At 36.8% G+C, this 21,472-nt stretch overlaps 1 protein-coding gene and 1 long non-coding RNA gene across 4 annotated transcripts in view; one reads left to right on the top strand and one right to left on the bottom strand.

The window, feature by feature from the left end:
- Positions 1–21,004, bottom strand: part of CCSER1 (coiled-coil serine rich protein 1) — an 843,785-nt gene extending 822,781 nt beyond the window's left edge. Inside the window, exon 1 of one of the 3 annotated variants that reach the window (XM_049632119.1) lies at positions 20,562–21,004. The gene's annotated coding sequence lies outside the window, so the exon portion shown is untranslated. The remainder of the gene's footprint in view (positions 1–20,561) is intronic. The other 2 variants (XM_049632120.1, XM_049632121.1) reach the window with 2 other exon arrangements.
- The window catches only part of LOC125923682 (uncharacterized), a 1,073,698-nt gene that overhangs the window by 511,775 nt on the left and 540,451 nt on the right, over positions 1–21,472 (top strand). The window lies entirely within an intron of this gene.

Raw genomic sequence — 21,472 nt, 5'->3', positions numbered from 1 at the left:
AAATTAATCACATTCTAACTTACATAAGGTCAAAATCTTAAGCAATACTATTTTTTTCTTTTAATAAAGTCACATTAACATAGCCAATGGAATGGCATTTCTGTTTTCCAATATAAACACAAAATTTGGGGCAACTGCATGGCTTAGTGGGTTAAGCGTCTGACTCTTGATCTCAGTTCAGGTCTTGATCTCAAGGTCATGAGTTCAAGCCCCTCATTGGGTTCTGTGCTGTGTGTGGAGACTACTTATAAATCAATCAATCAATCCTTTTAAAAGTTTGTTTACTGATGTATCTACCACTTTCAAATGTGAAATAATTTTGTCAAGATTTTCTAGGATTTTAACTCTTTTGCTTCCACAATACATTGAATTCTTCAAGTACTACTAGTTTGAGGTATGTATTTAATAAAATTATTTTTCAGAATAATTATTCTGAATAACTACAGTAGCCTCTTAGGTGCTTGAATACTGCCAAAATCACTTTTTTCCCCCTTTCTTTTTATTTTTTAATTGAAGTATAGTCGACACACAATATTACACTAGTTTCAGGTGGCCAATATTACTTTCATATCTATAGGTATTAGATGCCTAGGCATTAGGTACAGATATTATTATTTTAATAAACCACAAATAATTTCTGGCTTGTGAAGTTCCTTTAACAGTGGAACGCTTTGATATAAGCAGTTAGATAAGATCAAATGAAATTACATCTCATTCCAGCACACACAAGCTAAGCAGTCATTGACATATTAATTTTTCTGTGCCTCCATTTTTACAGATATGAGAGTTAAAAACAACCTATCTCACAATGTTGTTCTGAGAATAAAACAAGACCATGAAAGCGGAGCCCTCAGCACTGTGCTCTGCATGTAAAAAGTACTCAAAAGCTGTTAAATTTTTTAAACTTTTAAACAAGTTTTGAAAATAAAGTAGAAAATAAATAAATCTCTGAATAGAACTAAATTAATAAATAAAATAACCAAAATAGAAGTAATAATCTAAAGATAATCAAAAGAAACACTATGTTTTAACTTCATAACTTGAGATCATGAAAATGAGTATTTAATTTTATACATTACTTTTACAAGGATATGTTAGTGTCTTAAAAGGAAAAATTTGTGTGTGTTGTTAGAGATTAATAGCAGCATTAATGCAGATTTGACAAGTCAAATACATGACAGAATGGCCACAGCAATGCCACATCCCGAAGGTAAGGAAAATTGATCACCTAGTGAAATACTTTCCAAAGCATGCTGTTCTGGCAGACATATTACTCTTTGGATAAGTAATCACCAACTATGAGGATATCTCATGAACATTATTTGGTAACCTCAAAATTGGCTGATATAAAGTTATACTGATTTAGCCAATTTCACTAACAAAAGTTAACAAATTATCAATACTAATCTAAATATTCCAACACTACCTCCCTCTTTTATTATTTGACTCAGATCTTTCTGATGATCTATTCTTTGAACCAAGTACAAGCTGCCAAACCAAAGTTGCCAGGAATCAGAATGATGGTACTGTTTTTCCAGGAGAAATCAGGTAGTAATTTTGTAAGACAAATGATTTTAAGAAAAAAAGAAAAAATCTCCAAAGCATGTCCTCTACATTTATTAAATTCATACATGAGATAAAACACAATATAGGAAAAGTATTATTTAAAAAAAGTATTATTTTACACTCTATAAAAATTTAAAGACACTTCACATATTGAAATATTCTTCTAATCTTCTACTCTTACACTGTAGATTAAAATTCTACATCTGTGCTATATAAATTTGGTTCCATTTTTCAAAAAACTAGAAATACAAGAATATAAAAAATGAGGAGATTACAGAATTATATATCAAAAGAATAACAGTAGTTATCTCACTTGTTCTTGTTCACTACTTTAGGTGGATATTTTACTTTGAAACATTTTTCTCACTGAAAATTTATTTTCTGTGTAAGTCTTGAGGGGGTAAGAATGTTGCTTCCTGGATGCCTAATACCAGTTAGCTTTCAACAAATGCCAACTACAAAGCTATATAATAGTGGTTCACAGATATTTCAAGAAATCTGTGACTTCTTTCATCATTTGTCAATGTTACAAGAAAAAAAATGCATCCTAATTTGTATTGTATGTATCCTAATATGTATGTATCATCCTAATATGATTGTATGTATCATCCTAATATGAAAACTCTGGTCATATTTTTCATTTTTATAATCTGTAGAATTTTATTTTTATTGTACATATTAACCAAGAATGATAAGCATGAGCTCCAGAGTTAAAATTTTCCAAAGGATGAAGACATGGTAAATGCAAAATAAAGTTTTTGATTATGAGACACTTCACAAATAGAAAATAATTTAGTCAGATCATGAAACATCTATATCATCTTTAAAACAATGACTGCATACAGATCATATATCCCTCTAAAAGTTTAGACATTAGTAATCAGTTCCTAAAACCACAGATTATGATTTAAAAAAATAAAATCACTGTTAGCTCAATGGATACTGAGATGCTAAATACAGAGTCAGCCCAAGTCTACAGACAATGTGAATTTAAATATGAGGGCAGAGCATAATATTGAACAGAGTACAGCAATAAACTTTTATGTTAAAGGCAAGAACATATAACATAGAACTACAGTTATTATTTCTCTTGCCCTTCCTAATTTTATTTTCTAATGTAACTCTTTAATTATTTAAGTGTTATTTTGATTATGTGGCATTCTACATTCACTTACTTGGAGTTACCCTATGCATAAAAAATTATGCATTTTGTTTGTTAAATTGGAAAGGTGCTCTACTCTCAGATTTTGGTCTGAAATCTAATTGGGGACTACGAGGCCAGAATATTTTAAAGGTAGAAGGTAACAAAAGGGTAGGATTAGCATTTCAAATGTCATCTAGAAAGCAAAGAAAATTATTTTTTAATGTATGTCTATTACTTGATAACTGGAAGTTTATTGGCCAGTCGTTTCTTCTCAAAATTATACATAGTGTGAACAGATTTACTAAAAGAAACGTAACAATGGTTCTAAAACTTTGTAGAAATATTACTCAAGTAGTAATAAATTTGGATGAGCTGACCCCTTTGGCTGATTTTTATTATGTTAGATAATAACAGCTTGTTTATTGGATGATACAAAAAAGTATATAACTGATCAAAATGAATAAATGGAACATTTGAATTCACAAAGGGAAACTAAGCCTTAGAAGAAAATACTTTGAATGAAATTTTTCCACAGGCATACTACTTAGTAATTACAAGTCTGAATTTCTGAAATTGGTTGCATTTAATTGTGTTGTACAGAAAGTATAAAAATCCTATGTGAGAAATGGTATTCTCTAAGCTCTCCAAATAGCCAAGATCACCTAAGAATCCAGTTGGCATTTCATGCCCTAAATGATAACTAGATATGCAGGTTATAATTATATTCTACTATTTCATCACTGCTTTTTCCTCACTACTTAAGCTTTTCCTCAGCAGCTTCGCTATGTGCATTCACTAAATCGGAGTCCACATTCACAAACACTTCTAACTTCTATCCAAGGCAGTGGCAGTAAAGTAATTATTAACAGTTGGTAGTGGGATGAATGTCACAAGAGGTAAACAGTGATCCACATGTACCTGACATAATGATGTTTCACTTAAAATAACCTAGCCACCTACAAGTCATATTAAATGGGCAAAAACATGGTGTCATCCACAAGGCTTGAAATTAGAATTCCATCAATACTAAGGTAGCCTTCCACAATAAGGTTGCCCTAGCAAAACTGGGAACCTCACCTAGCAATAGCTTCACCAGGAAAAGTGTGGGAGCAAGTTCACGGAAGCTGTGAGCTATACTAAAGTAAAATTTCAAAATATAAATCACAACTGTCAAATTTCAGAGCAAAAAAAAAAAAAAAAAAAAAACAAGAGATGGAACAACCTAACAAGTATTTTCTACATTTCACTTTAAAAAAGGATATCTTACAGCCTCACTGCCAAAGTAGTCCTATAAGCAATGGGTACACAGTTTGGGAGGATTCAGTATGAAAAGAATTTACAGTTCCCTCACATGTATTAAGGATGTCAGCAAGCCAAAAGCAAACATGGGAACTAAGGCACAGCTCAGGGTGAGTGACTGTGGACAATTCACAACCTCTCTGAGCCTCAGTTTATTCCTCTATAAAATAAATGTCCTTTTATTCTATATTAAATTTAGCAGCTAATACAACTCCTTTCCAATCTGATTTTTTCCTCCCTCCCCAGAAGAAATTTCTTCCAAAGATTTGGTACACAACATGAATTTTTATCCACATGCATTTTTATACATATTATATATTTATACACAATATATAATTTTGATTTTCATGTTTAAGACTAATATAAATGGTTTTAAACTGTAATAAATGTTTTTTTGTGAAGTCATTAAAATTGCTACCATTTATTCACTATTTTTAAAAATGCTGCATTGAAGTTTTTAAAACTGTATTTAATGTATATTCATGTATTGATGCATAAGTACAAAATTTTCTTTAATGTAAAACCTAAGACTAGAACTGCTTGACCACTGATTCTTCATGAATATATAACTTTACCACATGTTACCAAAAGGATTTTATAATGATTTACAATTTCACAAGAAATTATACATATTCTATTGTATGTATTTGTATATATTATTAGAATATAATTGTATATATTCTAAATATAATAATACTCTGCCCCACCAAAACTCAGTAGTGTCAAACTTTTTCTTTCGTCATTATGAGTGCTATGAAACAACATTCCACCATTTTAATGTGCATTTACCTATTAATAAGATTGAGTATATTTTCATTTTTATTTTCCAGAGAGTTTCCTCTCTTATGAGCTTCCAGTTCATATATTTTAATCTATTTTTTTTCTGTTGGGCAGGTGGTCCTACTATTGTTGGGTTATTGGCTTTCCTTATATATTCTAGGTACTTAACTAGTTATATTTATTGCAAATATTTTCTTCTTATCTGTGACTTGCCTTTGATGCTCAGATATTCTTAATTTTAATTAAAAAATATCAATAGTTTCCTCAAAAATTGTCAATTACTTCTTTTAGGTTTTTTCTTTTAGGACCTTGTGCAAGTTATCTTTCTCTACTCAAAGCTAATAAAAATGCCATTCTATACGTTCTTCTCTACACTTTCAGGTTTTGTGCTTTTTTTTAATTTTTGATTTCTGTAAGAGATAGACACAAATTCTAGGGCCTAATATACTTTGCTGTCTATAATGGATGTAATAAAAATTTATAAAACAAATATAAAAGCCACAAACTTCCACAAATTCACACACCACCAGGAAATGTGGGCTAACAAAAGTGACATGGATAGAAAGAAAAAAAAAAAAAAAACTGACTCATTCTGGGAATACTCAAAGTTTAGTTGTTAAAAAAAATGAAGGAAAGGAAAATTTCATTTATCCTTTCATTCATTCATGCAACTAAAACTCACTAAAACCTACTTGCTAAACATATAGAAATGAGATTATAGATTGAATTTATAATATATAGTAATACCTGCTGTATGTGTGTATATGTATTTGCGTATGTTTACGTGCTTGCCGGAAAATGAGAATACAATGATGGGAAAAAACAAACATGATCTCCGTTCTCATAGAACTTATAGTCTAAGAAAATGAAATAATTATAAAGTTACAGCTATCTTAAGTGCTATGAAAGAAAAGTGTATAGGGGCGCCTGGGTGGCTAGGTTGGTTGAAAGGTTGAACATCTGACTCTTGGTTTTGGCTTAGGTGATGATCCCAGGGTCCTGGGATTGAACTCCACACTGAGTGTGGATTCTCCCTTCTCCCCTAAGATTCTTTCTATCCCTCTCTCCCTGATTCATGCTGTCAGAGAAAGAAAGAAAGAAAGAAAGAAAGAAAGAAAGAAAGAAAGAAAGAAAAGAAGCTAAGAGCTTAGACTAATATAAATTAGTGATGTTTGAGTTGAGACATGAAGTTTGGGAAGACACTGGGTAAATAAAGCAGAAATGGAAGAGCATTCCAGGCAGAGGGAGGAACATGACAAAGGTCACAGTTACTTTTTATTGTCTCTCTTCATCCTCACCTACTGAGCTAAGCGATAAAAACACCATCTTACAGGATTTTTGCTAAGTCTCCTTTGTACTCAAAAGTGAACCCTGTTCATTGTTCAAAGATCCAACATTGGTACTAGTGTCTGGCACAGAGTGGATGTTCAATAAATATTGAGAAGCAAAATGGTTCAACTCCTGCTTTGCAACATATGTGTTCTTTCATTCTGAAAAACTAGACAGTAACAGAGCTTATATCCCCAAAAATAGGGCTTGGCAGAAACACTCAAAATCTATGCAACTTATGACACAAAGTTCTAAACAAAACCATAACAGTTTTTTTATAAAAATATTTTATGAAAGGATATGTAAAGTTCCTAATAAAAAAATACTACAGGAAATGCATAAACTTCTTCCCTTTTTTAGAAAAAAAGATGAAAGTAGATTTGTGAGAAGGATATCCCTCTATTGTATTTTGCATGTGCCTGCATTAGTATACACTCGGAATTCAGTTATAATTACTTGGTAAAGATAAATATGAATACACTATGAAAAAAAAATCACACATGAACCAACTCCAACATTTTAGTAACATAATTCCCATATTTACCCATCATGTAGGAGCTAATTCATACTACAGAAAATGCATTGTAGCAGAACAGACTGTACTTAATTTTCTGGTGCCAACTAGATACTGTTCACACCTCAGAGTGTAGCAAAGGAAACTCCCCAGGCAGGTTAAAGTCGTCATGGAAGGTTTCATGGAGTAGACCTGTAATGACAGCTGAGATTTGCATAAACAGAAAGGATTAAAAGCATATGCTATGTGAGGGTGCTCTAAGTTACTTGACCTTAACAAAGTGGAAGATCTATGTTTGGATTAGCAAGGTGTGGTGAGTTTACAGAGGGCTGAAAAGCCAAGCAGACAAGTTCATATTCATTGAAGAAGGAAATAGAAACAAAATGCAGTTTTGAAATGAGAAAGCACCAGGAGAAACACTCATTTAGGGACAGTAAAGAAAATGTTTATTGCTCTATGCTACATGAAGAGTAAGATCACCAATAAATCATGACAGTCCACTTGTCAGACCTGTTTCAGTATATACTGAATCATCTTTGCACAAGTTGAGTACAAATGCAAATCTTCTAATGTGCTAAAATGAATCTATGGATAGCCGACATTGTCTAAATGAAATTGACCTGCAGTGAGCAAGCATACCTTTCATAATCCAATTTTACATATGAGTCATCCTTAAATTAATAAGCATAATAACTTGGCATATTAACCCGACATGGATTTTGTTTTAGGTTGCTCATGGGGAAAATGACACTTAATTGACAAGGCTGAAAAGTAGTTTCACTCTTCAAATTTACTTATCACACAAGCATCTAATACACATATGACTCTTCCACTAAAATTAACACACTTAAAATATACAGCCTCCATCATTCGTTTTCTTTAAAGTATTCAACTGCTTAGCATCGCCTCTTGCACGTAAGACATCCTTTATAAATAATTACAAAATTAATAAGGAACAAATGAATGATGACCTCTGTCTACAAATGCCAATATTTGATCAATGGTAAAGTATCTCTGGCCAAAGGAAAACATGTATACTACACCAACTTATCATATAAACCAGAAAGGGCTTTTTAATATAACATCCCTCCTGCTCTGTGATGGCTAAACTGTATGTGTCATTTTGGCTTAGCTAGGGTACCCAGCTGTTTTGTCAAACACTAGTTTAGATGTTGCTGTGAAAATATTTTTTAGACGTGATTAATATCTACAACCATTTGACTTTAAGTAAAGCAGACTGCCTTCAAAAATGTGCATGAGTCTCACCCAATCAGCTGAAGTCTTAAAAGCAACAACTGAAGCTTCTTGGAGAAAAAAAAAAAATTCTACCTCAAACTATAACATAGAAATGCTACTTGAGTTCCTAGCCTGTTGGCCTGCCTTACAGATTTCATATTTTCCAGCCTCTACAATCACATGAGCTAATTCCTTAAAATAAATCTTATTGCAGATAAATGACATAGGTATATGCACTATTGGTTCTGGTGTTTTAGGGGTTTGCTTTGTTTGGTGGGTTGTTTTTGGTTTTGTTTGTTTGTTTGTTTTGCAAAGCAATGACTAACCTCTCCCTCTTAAAAAAAAATAAAACTAAATTCACCTGCATTATTAAAAGAAATTTATAATGACAGATCCCATTATAAGAAATTACATTACTCTATACATACACATATTTAACAAAGATTGATGCAAGTGTTTTGGCTTAACATCAAAAAAATTCTACTAAAAAATTTTTAATTCAGGAATATTTGTACAGACTCTTAAACTGGTTTTGATGGGGATGTGAACTTCATCACCTTCTTTTATTGAAGAAGAATGTAACCACAGCATCTTTTCCTGACCATACTCTAAATCGGAAGCAATCACCACTATTGGTTACCAAGGAGTCCTAGTCTTGAATGAGTGCTGAGGATTCCTGTGGTGGCACTTACACAATACAAATAATTTGCATGATTGCTAAAACCTATCCCTTTCTCCTAACAGTTTGATTATAAAGCAACTAACCATGAGCATGCATCATACTCACTCCTGAAATAGTTTTAAGGCAGCTTTTCTTATAGATTAAAATACTTTTTATAGGAATATTTCATCTCTAGTATTACTAAAAAAATGGCTGTAGTGGCCTTCAATCCATAAAATTAATAATGATCATATTATTTAGCATAATTCTAAATATTCAGCAAAGAAATTATTAATTTTCCAAACTATGAGTTTATTTAGGGTGGGTCCAGAAAACTGTTGCTTTACTCAATTTTGTTTTTCTTTTAACACTTTTAAATCCATTCTTTTAAATCTAAGTTATTTTAGGAGGTCCTGGGTGGCTCAGTCAGTTAAGTGTCCAACTTCAGCTCAGGTCATAACCTCACCCAGTTCATGAATTCAAGCCCCAAGTCTGGCTCTGTGCTGACTGCTCAAAGCCTGGAACCTGCTTCAGATTCTGTGTCTCCCTCTCTCTGCCCTTCCCCCTCCCTCCCTCCCTCCCTTTCTCTCTCAAAAATAAAACATTTTTAAAAGGTTTTAAAAATAAATCTAAGTTATTTTGAATCTATAATATTTCTGTGAGTTCTGTAACTAGGTTCCCCAGGGGGAAAAAAATCACTAAGAAATGTAGTTTTTCTTTTACTGCTTTATAACTGAAACATTCCTTCTGACAATAGTGGGGGGGGGGGGGGAGAGGGGGAGAAAGAGAAACACATGACATATAGGATAGTATATATATTCCAAAAACATGAAAGAACTATAAAGTGGGGTCTGTCTTTATAAATTTCTTTTAATCATGCAGGTGATTTTAGGGGTTTTGTTTGTTTGTTTGTTTTTTCCTCTATGAATAGACCACACAACCATTTCCTATGGTTCATGGCCTTGAAATACAGGAAATTTCTGACCAAAGGAAAAACTGGTACCTAAACTATCCTTGAAATATTCTTATGAGGGAAGATATATACAGGCACATAATTTACTAACATCACGTAAAGTGATCAGCAAGTCATTACAAAAACCAGTGACAGGATGTCTTAAGTTAAATAAAAGTTTTTCAAAGTGATGTAGTCATTTACTGACGTGATGGGACTTTCACAGCAATGCTATGTGCAGGGGTGGAGTAATGGAAACAAGTACACTTACTCTTTATGGCAGTCTAGGAGATCACTAGGGTGGCTACAAAAAAAAAAAAAAAAGTCTACTAACTTCCATTCTCAGCATGGACCAAGGGTATTATGGGTACTGTAACTGGGAACTAAACTGTAAGCTTCAGGAGGAGAGAAACTATACACATCTCATTAACCAATATATACACAGGTCCTAATAACATCTGTTTACTGAATAAAAGAATTCTGTCACCTTCATGTGGCCTCAGATTTTCAGACATTTCAAAATATAGATCTAGGCTATGGGATGTGAGAGGAGATTCCATATTCCAGGGCCTTGGAAAGTAAATGTGGAGTGCATGTTTTGGATTGTGGTTTCAGGAAGTGACAAATCAGAGTCTCCTTTGACCCCATTCTCTTTATCAGCCTTTGTTACTTGCTTCCTTAAACCTTGCTAATCCCCTGTGGCATATATGACCATACTTACTAGAGTTCTCCCAGTCCTTTTATTTTTTTCCCCCAAGACTTTTAGCCATTTTAAGTTACTTAATTCCAAGTTAAGAACAAATATTCAGTCAATGAAAAAGCTATGACGAGCAATATTCAAAGTGAGCCTGGATAGTGGCTAGAACAAGAAGTAGTTCACATAGATGGACAAAATTTAAGTCACTCTTAAGCAGTATTCATTCATTTACCAATACTAAGGCTCTTCATATCACTGATTTAGACCAGCTGCTTGGAAAAAAACAGTAAAATACAAAATTCCTGCCCTCACAGAGCTCACAATCTAATAGGCATAAAACACAAGCAAGCAGTGAATTGTGAAACTTTAAATGGAAATCTGACACCCAGAATAGGTTTCTTGCACAGGACTGCAGCAGGTGTACTTGAATTTACATTTGAACTGAGCTTTGAAGGGCCCACTTGAATAAACCAAATAATGGCAGGCTAGTAACTCCAAGTGAATGATGTAGTGTCTGCAAAGGCAGGCTCTAGGATTAACAAAACAAAACCAACAAAATATTTTGCACAATTTTGCGAGAGGATTTCAGCGGAAGCCTAGTACCCTGGATAGCTCCCGTGTCACAAAGGTGACTAGAGAGACAAGGACAGCACATTGGAACAGGGACTGGAGGACCTTCAGAACTTCAGAATTAGCAATCTGCCCTATATTCAAATTAAAACTCTTTGGCTTTTAAAATACCTAATTCATTCATGTCCTGCATAGATCTCTGGGGCTTTGTGCTTTCTGTATCATCATCCAATGAACTCAGGTTCATTGCTCCTCCCTCATAAATATGACAGGTGGCAATCCCTTCCTTCTCTTACTAAAAAGTTAGCACTGCTTTAGAGTTTCAAGCAGTTCTTGGCCTGGGACACTCACAATTCCCACAGGGATGCTTCACATTACACTGTCTCTCTAATCAACTTAGACCATCCTACTGTAGAGCCCTTTATCCTTGCAGAAGCTGCACTGGTGTTGATGAAGAAGGTACATCCTCAATATCACCACACTTACACCTGGCGTTACACTATAGGAAATACCTCTCAAAGTTAATTTTAGCAACAATGTCACTATAAATGTATACGCTTGTTATGTACAAATTTCTAATGATTTTTTTAACGGCCCAATTTCATAATCTGTATTTTTTTACGTTTATTTTTGAGAGAGAGAGAGAGAGAGAGAGAGAGACAGAGTGTAAGTGGGGGAGGGGCAGACAGAGGGAGACAGAATCTGAAGCAGGCTCCAGGCTCTAAGCTGTCAGCACAGAGCCTGATGTGGGGTTTGAATCCATGAACCATGAGATCATGACCTAAGCCAAAGTCAGATGCTTAACTGACTGAGCCACCCAGGTGTCCCAGTAATCTATATTTTTATAAATACTCCTACAGGAGGTGCATACTAATGTTCAAGTAGCTCACTTATTAATGAATACTTTTAGTGTTCCTGGGTCTGTGTACATATGGATACAATACTAACAAAGCAAAGTCAAATGACGATGCTTCAGCTATCTTCCCAGTAGTTAAAATCCTTTGAAAATTTAGGAATCCTGATGTACAGACCCATCAGTTTTGTTATCCATAAAATATTTTGAAATATTTTACTAAATATGTTACTCTTATCTGCATTTCTAATATTGAACTTGAACTATTTTCTTCCTTTTCCTAACTTTCTCATCTGACATTTTGTATACTCTGTATGCTTTCCCCCTTTCAAGCTTTTCTTGAATATCCTAGTGAATACTATGTGTTAGAAAACATCACTCACTAAACATAATTCATACAGTCAGACTTAATGCATTGGTAATTTGTTTCTAAAAAAGAATTGCCTAGAATTAGAATGCTAAGGCCTACATTTGCTTTACTTCTGCCATACCTTTATTCACATTTGTTTGGTTTTATTTGTAAACCTGATATAGGTTTGTGATACGTTGCTTGCTGCTATTGCCTAAAACAAACAAGAAAAGCCACACATATGACAATAATAACTCATTAGCAGAACCACAATATTTAACTATTTCCAGGAGAGAGTTAATTGCAGGGAATGGAAACATATGAAACATGACATGTTAATGTGAACTTGGTTGATATAGGGAAGGTATAATGTCACTAAGACTCTTGGAAGATTTGAATAAGGGTACTGTTACACCTGGCCTAACAAATACTTCTTGAACACAGGAATACTGCTAGTTTTCATTAACGAATAAGGAAAATCAGAGAACATATCATACCATCTGCAGTATGCTTCTTCAGCTGTTATCACAAATGTATCATATACAAATAAGTTTATGAAGAATGGAGAAAAGTCAGATCACACTGAAATTAACAACTGACTAGAAAAAAAGGCAAACCCTGAAGAATTCATATGTACATTCTACATATCTTTATATACACATCACATTTGGGTACAAAACAAGACATGGAAGAATGTGTATTTCATTTATTACAGATTAAGCTATTCAGGAGCTTTAGGAAGCCCAGGAGGTGCATTATTTTTAAAATGGAGTGACTTATACATAATAAGCATTTACAAAATGTTTCTTGTCAATGATGATGAATGAGGTAGCTCTATTGTGAGACAGAGCTGGGTAAAGGAAGATTACATGTAGTAAAATGAGGTGATGGTCTGGTGATGGTCAGAACCTTGTAATAGACTGGCACTAAGGTCTATAGTGCACTATAGAGGCACTATAGAGACTCAGCTAAGAAGTCCAACCAGCATGAGTATCTGGGAGCATGGCAATATGCTTCATGGAAGTCCAAAAGTGAGTATTGGAAATGAAGCATACCTTTAAGAGCTGGTAATGTCTAGAGATCCAGAAAAGTGATATTTTGGGGACAGTCTGCCGGCCCACAGAAGAACTCAGGAAAGGAGGTAGTGTTAGAGACAGGATCTCAGTCTTTAAAGAAGGCTCCACTGAGAGAAAGAGACTTGCTCAAATGCTAAGAGAAATGGTGACAATGGGTAAATTTATCAACATTAACAGAAAAATATTCAGTGAGACCTCAGTTTCAGTTATAAGAAAGAAGCATTACTATAAATATGTTATAATATTAGAGCTGGGCATCAAGGGAGGCTTGATGTTAAGACCCAAAGTGTTGCGTTAGAAACCAGTCAATCTTCCTACTACACAGAAAGATTAGTCCTGAATCAAGAGCATGACTGAGGTTCAGTTAATGATTAAATGATTCCGGCACCAGAAACAAGTTCTGACAAAAGCTACAAAATAGGCCGTAAGTGAAATACTCATTTAAACTACCATTTTTTTTTCTTCATGTTAGTATGCATCTACATTTACTCATGTTATTGACTGATTAAAACACGTTGTAAAATATCTAACTTTGTTAGAGTCAGTCTAGTAAGAGGGCTTCAGAATAACCAAACTCAACTCTTTAATTGTCCATGGACTTCTACAGAATCAGCCTTTAAATATTTCCTTTGCTACAAACATTTGAACATTAATTAAACCCACATTTAAATAAATGATTTGCAAGCTGAAAGCCAAAAGAAACTAAATTGATACTACCCTGTGATCATATTTCCAAGGAAATATGAGTAAGATATTCAAAGCTGTGTCAACCTTTTCAGAAGATAAGCTGTATATCACCAAATATAGAGGGTATCTGATGTTTGAATATCAGTGCATAAAGGCACTCAGTCTTCAAATTATACTTGTTTACATCTCAAATTTTTATTAGCTAATTGGGAGATTCGGACAAGATGGGAGTAAGAGACTCATCACTGAATGGCACTGAGGGTACATAATAACGGTATTGAAAAACACAGTAAGAAGATGGGAGCTTCAGCCTTGCAAGTGCTCCATCACTTGTTCAATCACCCAAAAAGCAACAACAGCATCACTGAAGAGGATGGCAACAGCATAGGTAATGCACAGACAGTGTTGAGTCCTAAGTTAAATCAGGAATAAAGAGAAGATACACTCCATCACATTCTCTGTCTACTAGTTTCATGATTTTTACATCATTGTAATTAAAAAAAAATAGTTTGGTTTAGGGGCGCCTGGGTGGCTCAGTCGGTTAAGCATCCAGCTCTTGATTTCAGCTCAGGTCATGGCCTCACATTTTGTGAGTTCAAGCCCTGTATCGGGCTCTGCACTGACGGCACTAGGCCTGCTTGGGATTTTGTCTCCCTGCCCCTACCCCACTCTCTCACGCTCTCTCATAATAAATAATTAAACTTTTAAAAAATTTTAAAAAACAGTTTGGTTTAGATAGCTTCGCAGAGCATAGAACAGAAACTCAGTTTTCTCATCTCTAAAACGTATACAAAAACAACTTACAATGTTAGAAGAAATAAATGGCATAATGCATATAAAGTGCTTATCATGTGGACATGCTCAGCACATTAGAGCCATTGTTGTTGCTAATAAAATATAACTCATCATTTGCAAAACAGAAAGGAAAGCAATACCTACATTTACATAGGTCTTAGGACTCCCTATATTTTAAAATCTTTTTTAAAGTGTCTTTCTTTGGAAAATCATAAAACATCTTACCCAACCAATACGTGTTGGGCATCTACTGTGTGTTAATCCCTGATAACATAATATTGAACCAATCTCATAAATACACATAAAATTAATACTGCAGTAAGTACCACAAGGTAGAGGAATACAGAACTCAAACGATATATAACAGAAAAACTGATGTAGCAAAGGAGGCCAAGGAAGGTTTCCTGAGGGAAGGGTTGGTTGAGCACATAACTGTAAAAGAGGAAAAGGATGAGGGAGAGAAAGAGAGGCAGGGAGGGAGGGAGAGAAGGAGGAGAGAAAGAGGGATACTAAAAGAGTTGCAAGGTGTGAACACATATATCTCTAATCTTGAAAATAAAAAAACAGAGATGTGGTCTAAAATTTATTCCAGCATTAAGACTTTGAGAACATTCCACATGTGTGATGCTATTGTTGTGCAGCTGTTATCTTACAGAGAAAGATGAGTATTACATTCCAAGTCCAAAACTATCAATAAGAGTCAACAAGATTAAACCGAAAATGGTCAAACTCTGTACATTGTACATATTTTTGTGACTACAAATAAGGCCCAGCCTGAGGGCTTGAGGGTCCAGTTAAGTTCTACACTTTTTACATTGTTTCCCCAATCAACACTAAATATATGCACAAGAATTAGAAACTCATTTAATTTTTTAAATACAGAAATACATATGTATATACATAAAGATAGAAATCTTCTGATGGAGGGTGTAATACTTTTCAGATCTAAATAGTTAAACCTTAGTTATCTCTAACAGCTAAGGAAAGTATTTAGCTACAAAACAGGCAGAAGACAAAGACTTCAAGTTTCACTATAAAATACTCTAGGTCAGTAGTTCTCAAATTTGAAAGTGCTTACGAATCACACTGAAGAACCCACCTGAGAATTTCAGATTCAATCATCTGGGGATTGGCATTTTTTGAGAACTACTGCTCTAGGTTAAGAATTTGCCATTAGATAATAAGATGTTTCCTTTTAAATGGCCTTTAAATTTTATATTGGTATCAGACAACAGTTACAGTATTCAAAAATTTTAATTTAGCTTAATTAAAGTTTAAAAATTATTTAATCCAGTATATATATGCAAAACCAAAAGCGATTTTTTTTTATTTTTTAACGTTTACTTATTTTTGAGACAGAGAGAGACAGAGCATGAACGGGGGAGGGGCAGAGAGAGAGGGAGACACAGAATCTGAAACAGGCTCCAGGCTCGAGCAGTCAGCACAGAGCCCGACGCGGGGCCCGAACCCACGGACCGCGAGATCGTGACCTGAGCCCAAGTCGGCCGTTTAACCGACTGAGCCACCCAGGCGCCCCCCAAAAGCGATATTTTAAGTTAATCTAGGTAGAGGGGTAGGCATTTGGTCAAATAAGCTGCATCTGTCAGTGATCAAAGCAGAAATCTTTCTTAAAAAACATAATATCATACCACAGATGCTATTGAACTTTCAACCACCACCTTTTTTTTTCTTTTCTTTTTTTTTTTTTTGGCCATTTTATTCAGCCCACATGAAAACAACTGAAAATGCAATGCAGTGATTTAAAAATAAGAACTGATAACATTATCTTGGTACTATATCAATTGCAGTTTAGATTGTTCAGGTTTATATTTTTATGTTACATTTAGTTTAAGCCATATATTGAAGAATGTTTCATTAGAGTGTTTTTTATCAAGCTCCACATCTTTTCTCACTGTTTCCCCCACCTCAGATTTCATGTGTTATTGTTAACTGACACACTTGCATAGTGAAGATAATATTTCTGATAATATTTCTCAATATAAAGCAAACAGATCTCGTCACTATCCAATAGGGAAATAATGCAGGAGCTGTCAGTCATTCAGAGGAGAGATTACATTATCAAAGTGATACACCTGTGACATATCGTCTAAAACCAAACTCAAAAGAAACCAATTAATAGATAGTCCAGTTTGTACGTTACTATGTTGGAAATCATCCCATTCCTACATGAATATGAAATTGGCAATTTAATAGGCTTTTCGCTTTTGTAATAATTCTTATCTAGTCACTGTCAACAAAATATATATGTGAAAATCTTTTAATCCACCTAATCTGAAAGTAATTCTATTCTGTTATCTATTGAAAGTCATATCTAATATTTGTACTATTTCTTTACTGTCACCATAACATACTTCTAAGGTGTCATATTGAAAAGACAGGCTCAAAGTCAATTCAGATGTTTCCTCTTGAGTTCTTAAAATGGGGAAATGTATTTTAAACAGTTTTATGTTTGTACAAAAACATATATACAAAAAAAAAAAAAAAAACTAAGTTCAGAATGCTTAGAGACAGGACCTGTTCCTATTATTAATACCATCTATTTACAAGAAGTTTAAAAAATCTTTAAAAGCACTACAATTCTAAAATTATTCCCCACAAACCCTACATCCTAGCTCTATATCCATGGAAAATAATGTAAAGATATATTAACTATAATGTGAGTGCATCCTAATAACTTTAAAACAAAAGTATTACAGAAAATGTCATTTAATAGATTGCATAGTTTATATAAAGAAAAAAATATTAAGCATTCAGTGAATGCTCACTATTACTATAACTGTTCTTTTATGTATCTCATTCTTTTTTTTCTTTAGAACAAATCTAAGGAGAGTTGGTTAAGGATGTACCTCAAACCCCTGACTATAAAGAGGTAATACCTGATATCTTGTTACTAATACCAAGTTCAACACTTTCATGTGATGTGGTATTTTTAAATATTTACGGTAAATATTCTCTACAAGTATATGTTGAGCATTTTGTTCATTAAAAGGCAACAAAAAAATCAAAAAGTTGTCCTCTTAGGTACAGAAATTCAATTAATTTCAAGAATAGAGTGTATAGAATGTTGTACATCAAAAACCAATTCACCCTGCCCTTCACACAACTAATTCAACCACTTTGCAATATATAAATCTATTTCAACACAAACTTATTTCCCCTTACGTCTTGAATTGTTTTCTAAAATTCTAGGAGACTTCCATTTTACACCTTACGGTTTTATCAACAAGCCATGAATCCGATTTATCCTTTAAGACCAAGACCAAGAAAATCTTACCTACCCCTGAAGCCCTTCAGAAAAAAATGTTATCAATGTTCAGTATGAAACGTTATCATCATGCTCTGATTTACTGCACTCCTTGTTAGACATGCAATCTCTCACTGTCATAGATTGTTAACTTTGTTCAAACACGTGCATCAGATTCATCCCAACTGGAGAGTAAGCTCCTGAAGGGCAGGGAGGAAGTCTGATGTTCCTCCACAATGCCTAGATAGTACCTTGCACAAGCGAAGTCAATTATTATGAGTACTATGTTGATGAATTTGATGTAAATTAATATTCTATAGTATAAATAATACATCATTAAACTAATAAACAGTTGCTGATTCTCTGACAGTATCAAAGAACAAAATATTCATAACTTTTTAATGATTGCAGTAATATAATTCATCAAGTACATTTTAAAATTCCCCATCATTTCTACATTCCAATGATTCAGGAAAGTTAAGGTAGCAAACCTCAGAATAGGGCACTCAGTCTAAGTTCTAATGTCAAATATAAAACTGCACAGATTCCAATGTTGAAAGTATATTTATTTTTGAAGTAATCTCTATACCCAACATGGGGTAGAGATCCCCCACCCAGATCAAAAGTCACATGCTCTGTGGACTGGCACTGAGCCAGCGAGGCACTGCAAAAATGTATTTTAAACCAACAGGAATCTAACTAAATTAAAATAACAAATCCTTAACTCTGCTTTGTTTTCAAAATGAACAGGACTGTTAAGGAAAGCTACTTTCACACTTAGCAACAACAACAACCAACAACAGTTGGCATGTTTCCATCAAAATAAGAAGCTCCTTAATTAATATCAAATGAAGACAAATCACTCTGACAATAGGTTGACCACTTAACTACTCTTTCTTCTCTGTGAAATTAATGAAGGAGTGGTTGGAATTTCAATGTTTTAAAAACACTGGGCTTGGCAGGCACTTAAAAACATCGCAATTTAAAATGGTAAAAATACCCTACTGTCCTACTCTCTGTCACGATCCAGTCTTAGGTTCAATGAAAGCACAGGTTCCTACTTCTAAAAACAAACATAAATTTGCTAAAGCGTTATTGGTCGATACTGTTCCAAGTCCTCTCTAAGCTTCAAGTTATGTCTTTGGAATCTCTACTGATTATAAAGCAAATAGAAAAAGAAACCGAAACAAACTGTGTTGCCGTCTAGATTCATAATATTTTAGGTATTTTCTAAATAGGTAGTCCTTAATCAGTAGTGATCGATATAAATTCACCTAGGTGTCTGCTTCTCTTTCCTTTCCAAAGCTTTTAATAAAACCAGCTTTACAGTAAAATGTGTGAGCATTATTTTGAATAGCCTTTCTTAAGGGTAGACATGGAGAAAATGTGTTACATTTCAGTGGGAAGGCATTCAACTGTAAAGATACGAAAAATGAAAGCTGTTGAAACCAAGTAGGTACTTTGTGTCTTGTGGGTCCTAGTGATGGCCTTAAGAGATAAGACAAGTGGAGAACAAGTACGTAAGAACATTAAAGGCCCAGAGATCGGACTTCTAAGAAACATTTTTTTTTCTACCTGTAAAAAAAACAAGTGATTTCTGACTTCACTTCATATTCCAAGTCCCACGAGAGTGGGAAAAAAAGCAGAACTGCTTCTAATTCTAAGAAAGAAGAGGACAAATGGAAGAAACGACATAGGGAGGAAGAGGAGAGAGAAGGGGGTAGGGAGAAAGAGGCTCAGGATACACTAAAGGAAACCCCGAGAAATTTCACAACTCTTTGCCATAAATAGCCTTTCTTCTCACTCTGGATACCTCCTCCTTTACATCAGCAAGCTCAGCCTCCACGCGCAGAGAAGCACCATTCACAAATCCCTCCGTCACCCTATCGTGCAACCCTACCCCTTGATGGCACCGCCTGTACGAATCCCTGGGACACAAGCCAAAAGCTGAGGGGGCCCAAGGGTTTCACCTGAAGGCTGATTATCTTTTCAGGTGAGCCAAAGCATTGATTAGTCAGGAGCGCGAACACACACGAATGGGCGCGCGCGCGCACACGCACGCACACACACACACACACACACACACAAACACACACACACACACACCCCTCCCCGCAGCCCTTGACGCGCCACCACAAAGCGATTTGTTCACACTAAGTCGCTGCCGTTCCTGCCTCCGCTGGGGAAGGTCTCGCCTCCAAGCCAGGAAGCCGGCGCCTGAGGACACGCAGGCAGAGGCGAGAGGCGGTCCCGGCTCGGGCACTGCGGCTCCGCCGGGAGCCCCCCGGCTCCCCGCCCGCCCCCCTCCCCCTCTACGGCGCCGCCCCCGCCCCGGCGCCCGCAGCCCGGGGAGCCTGAGCTGGCAGACCGCCCCTACCTGCGGGACGCGAGCAGCGAGGGAGGGGAGCGGCCCGGAACCTGCGCCAACTCTTGCTTCTTCGGCCGGCCGCGCTCTGCATCGCCCCGGAGCGGCGGCCGCCGCCACCCGGAGCAGAACGCTCAGGAGCGCGGAGGAAAAGGCCACGCAGCGCGCGAGGAGTCGCGGGCCGCCAGCGAGCTAGCCCGTCCGCCCCCCGCCCACCCTGCCTGCAAGGCCAGGTCTCTGCGCCGCGCACGCCGGGCCCGCCGCCGGCGCCCCGGGCCTGGGCGGGGGCTGCTCCAGGGCGGCCCCGGGCACGGCGCGGTCACCTGCCCGGCAGTCACCCCGCGTCAGCCGGGGACTGGCCCCAGCGCAGCAGCGACGCAACACGCGACCCTCCGGGCGCGAGGGCACCGAGGGCGTTACTACCTTGAAGGGCTCCGCGCCGCTTGTTAAGGCTCCTCCTGGGCACTCAGGAATGTGTGTCTTCGGGGCACGGGGGTGTCTTTCCTGGTCCCCCTCCTCTGCCCTCCCTCCCCTCTCGGCTGTTGGGCTCCTTCTCTCCACTCCAGTTGCAGAGTCGAGCTGTGTTTTTTTAATAATCCTCCTTCTCCTGCCTGCGCCAGCAGAGCTGCTCTGCCTGAGCCACCGCTTCCCAGTCAGTCATGTTGTTGAGAGAGAGAGAGAGAGAGAGAGAGAGGGAGAGAGAGAGAGACGGATTGGCAGTCGGTCGGCGACTATTTGCGGTGAGAGAAGAGCAGAGCCAGAGGAGGGCAGGGGAGGGACGTGGGGAGGCGCTTCCAAGTGTGTGAGTGCGCGGAGTGTGACTGTGTGGGGAGCGCCGGGGCCACCTCCACGGCAGGCCGCGCTCCCCGACTGCGAAGAGGGCGGCGGCGAGCGCGGCCTTTATAGGGAGGGATTGGCGGGGCGGGGGGAACGCTGAGCGGGGAGGGGGCTTTGAGGGCGGCGCCCAGCCAACTGCGTCTGCTGGTTACCACGCACGCATACTCATACATTAACGCGCGCACACCCACGGCTGGCCCGTTGCTGAGTTTTCATTTTAAGAGAAGCCTTTTCCGACCGCGCTGACTTGGCTTTCCCCTTAGCCCATCCTTGTGCGTGAGTCCAAGTGCTTTTGGCAGTTCAAATCAGGAGAAGGGGGAGTCTGAAGCAGTGCGAAGGGACCTCGGGGATGCTGAAAATGCACTGTATCTTTTCTCTCCAGACCACCAGTTACCTTCCTTCTCTTCCACCTCTCAGGGAGGAAATTATAAGGTTCTTTCTCCCCTTTTCCTTCCCTGGTAACCTATTCACATCCTGACGCGTCTCTTCACTCCTTG

The sequence above is a fragment of the Panthera uncia genome, chromosome B1, assembly GCF_023721935.1.
Source record: "Panthera uncia isolate 11264 chromosome B1, Puncia_PCG_1.0, whole genome shotgun sequence".
In the NCBI taxonomy this organism is placed as follows: Eukaryota; Metazoa; Chordata; class Mammalia; order Carnivora; family Felidae; genus Panthera; species Panthera uncia.
Note: the sequence above shows the minus strand (reverse complement) of the source record. Positions and strands in the feature narration are given on the sequence as shown.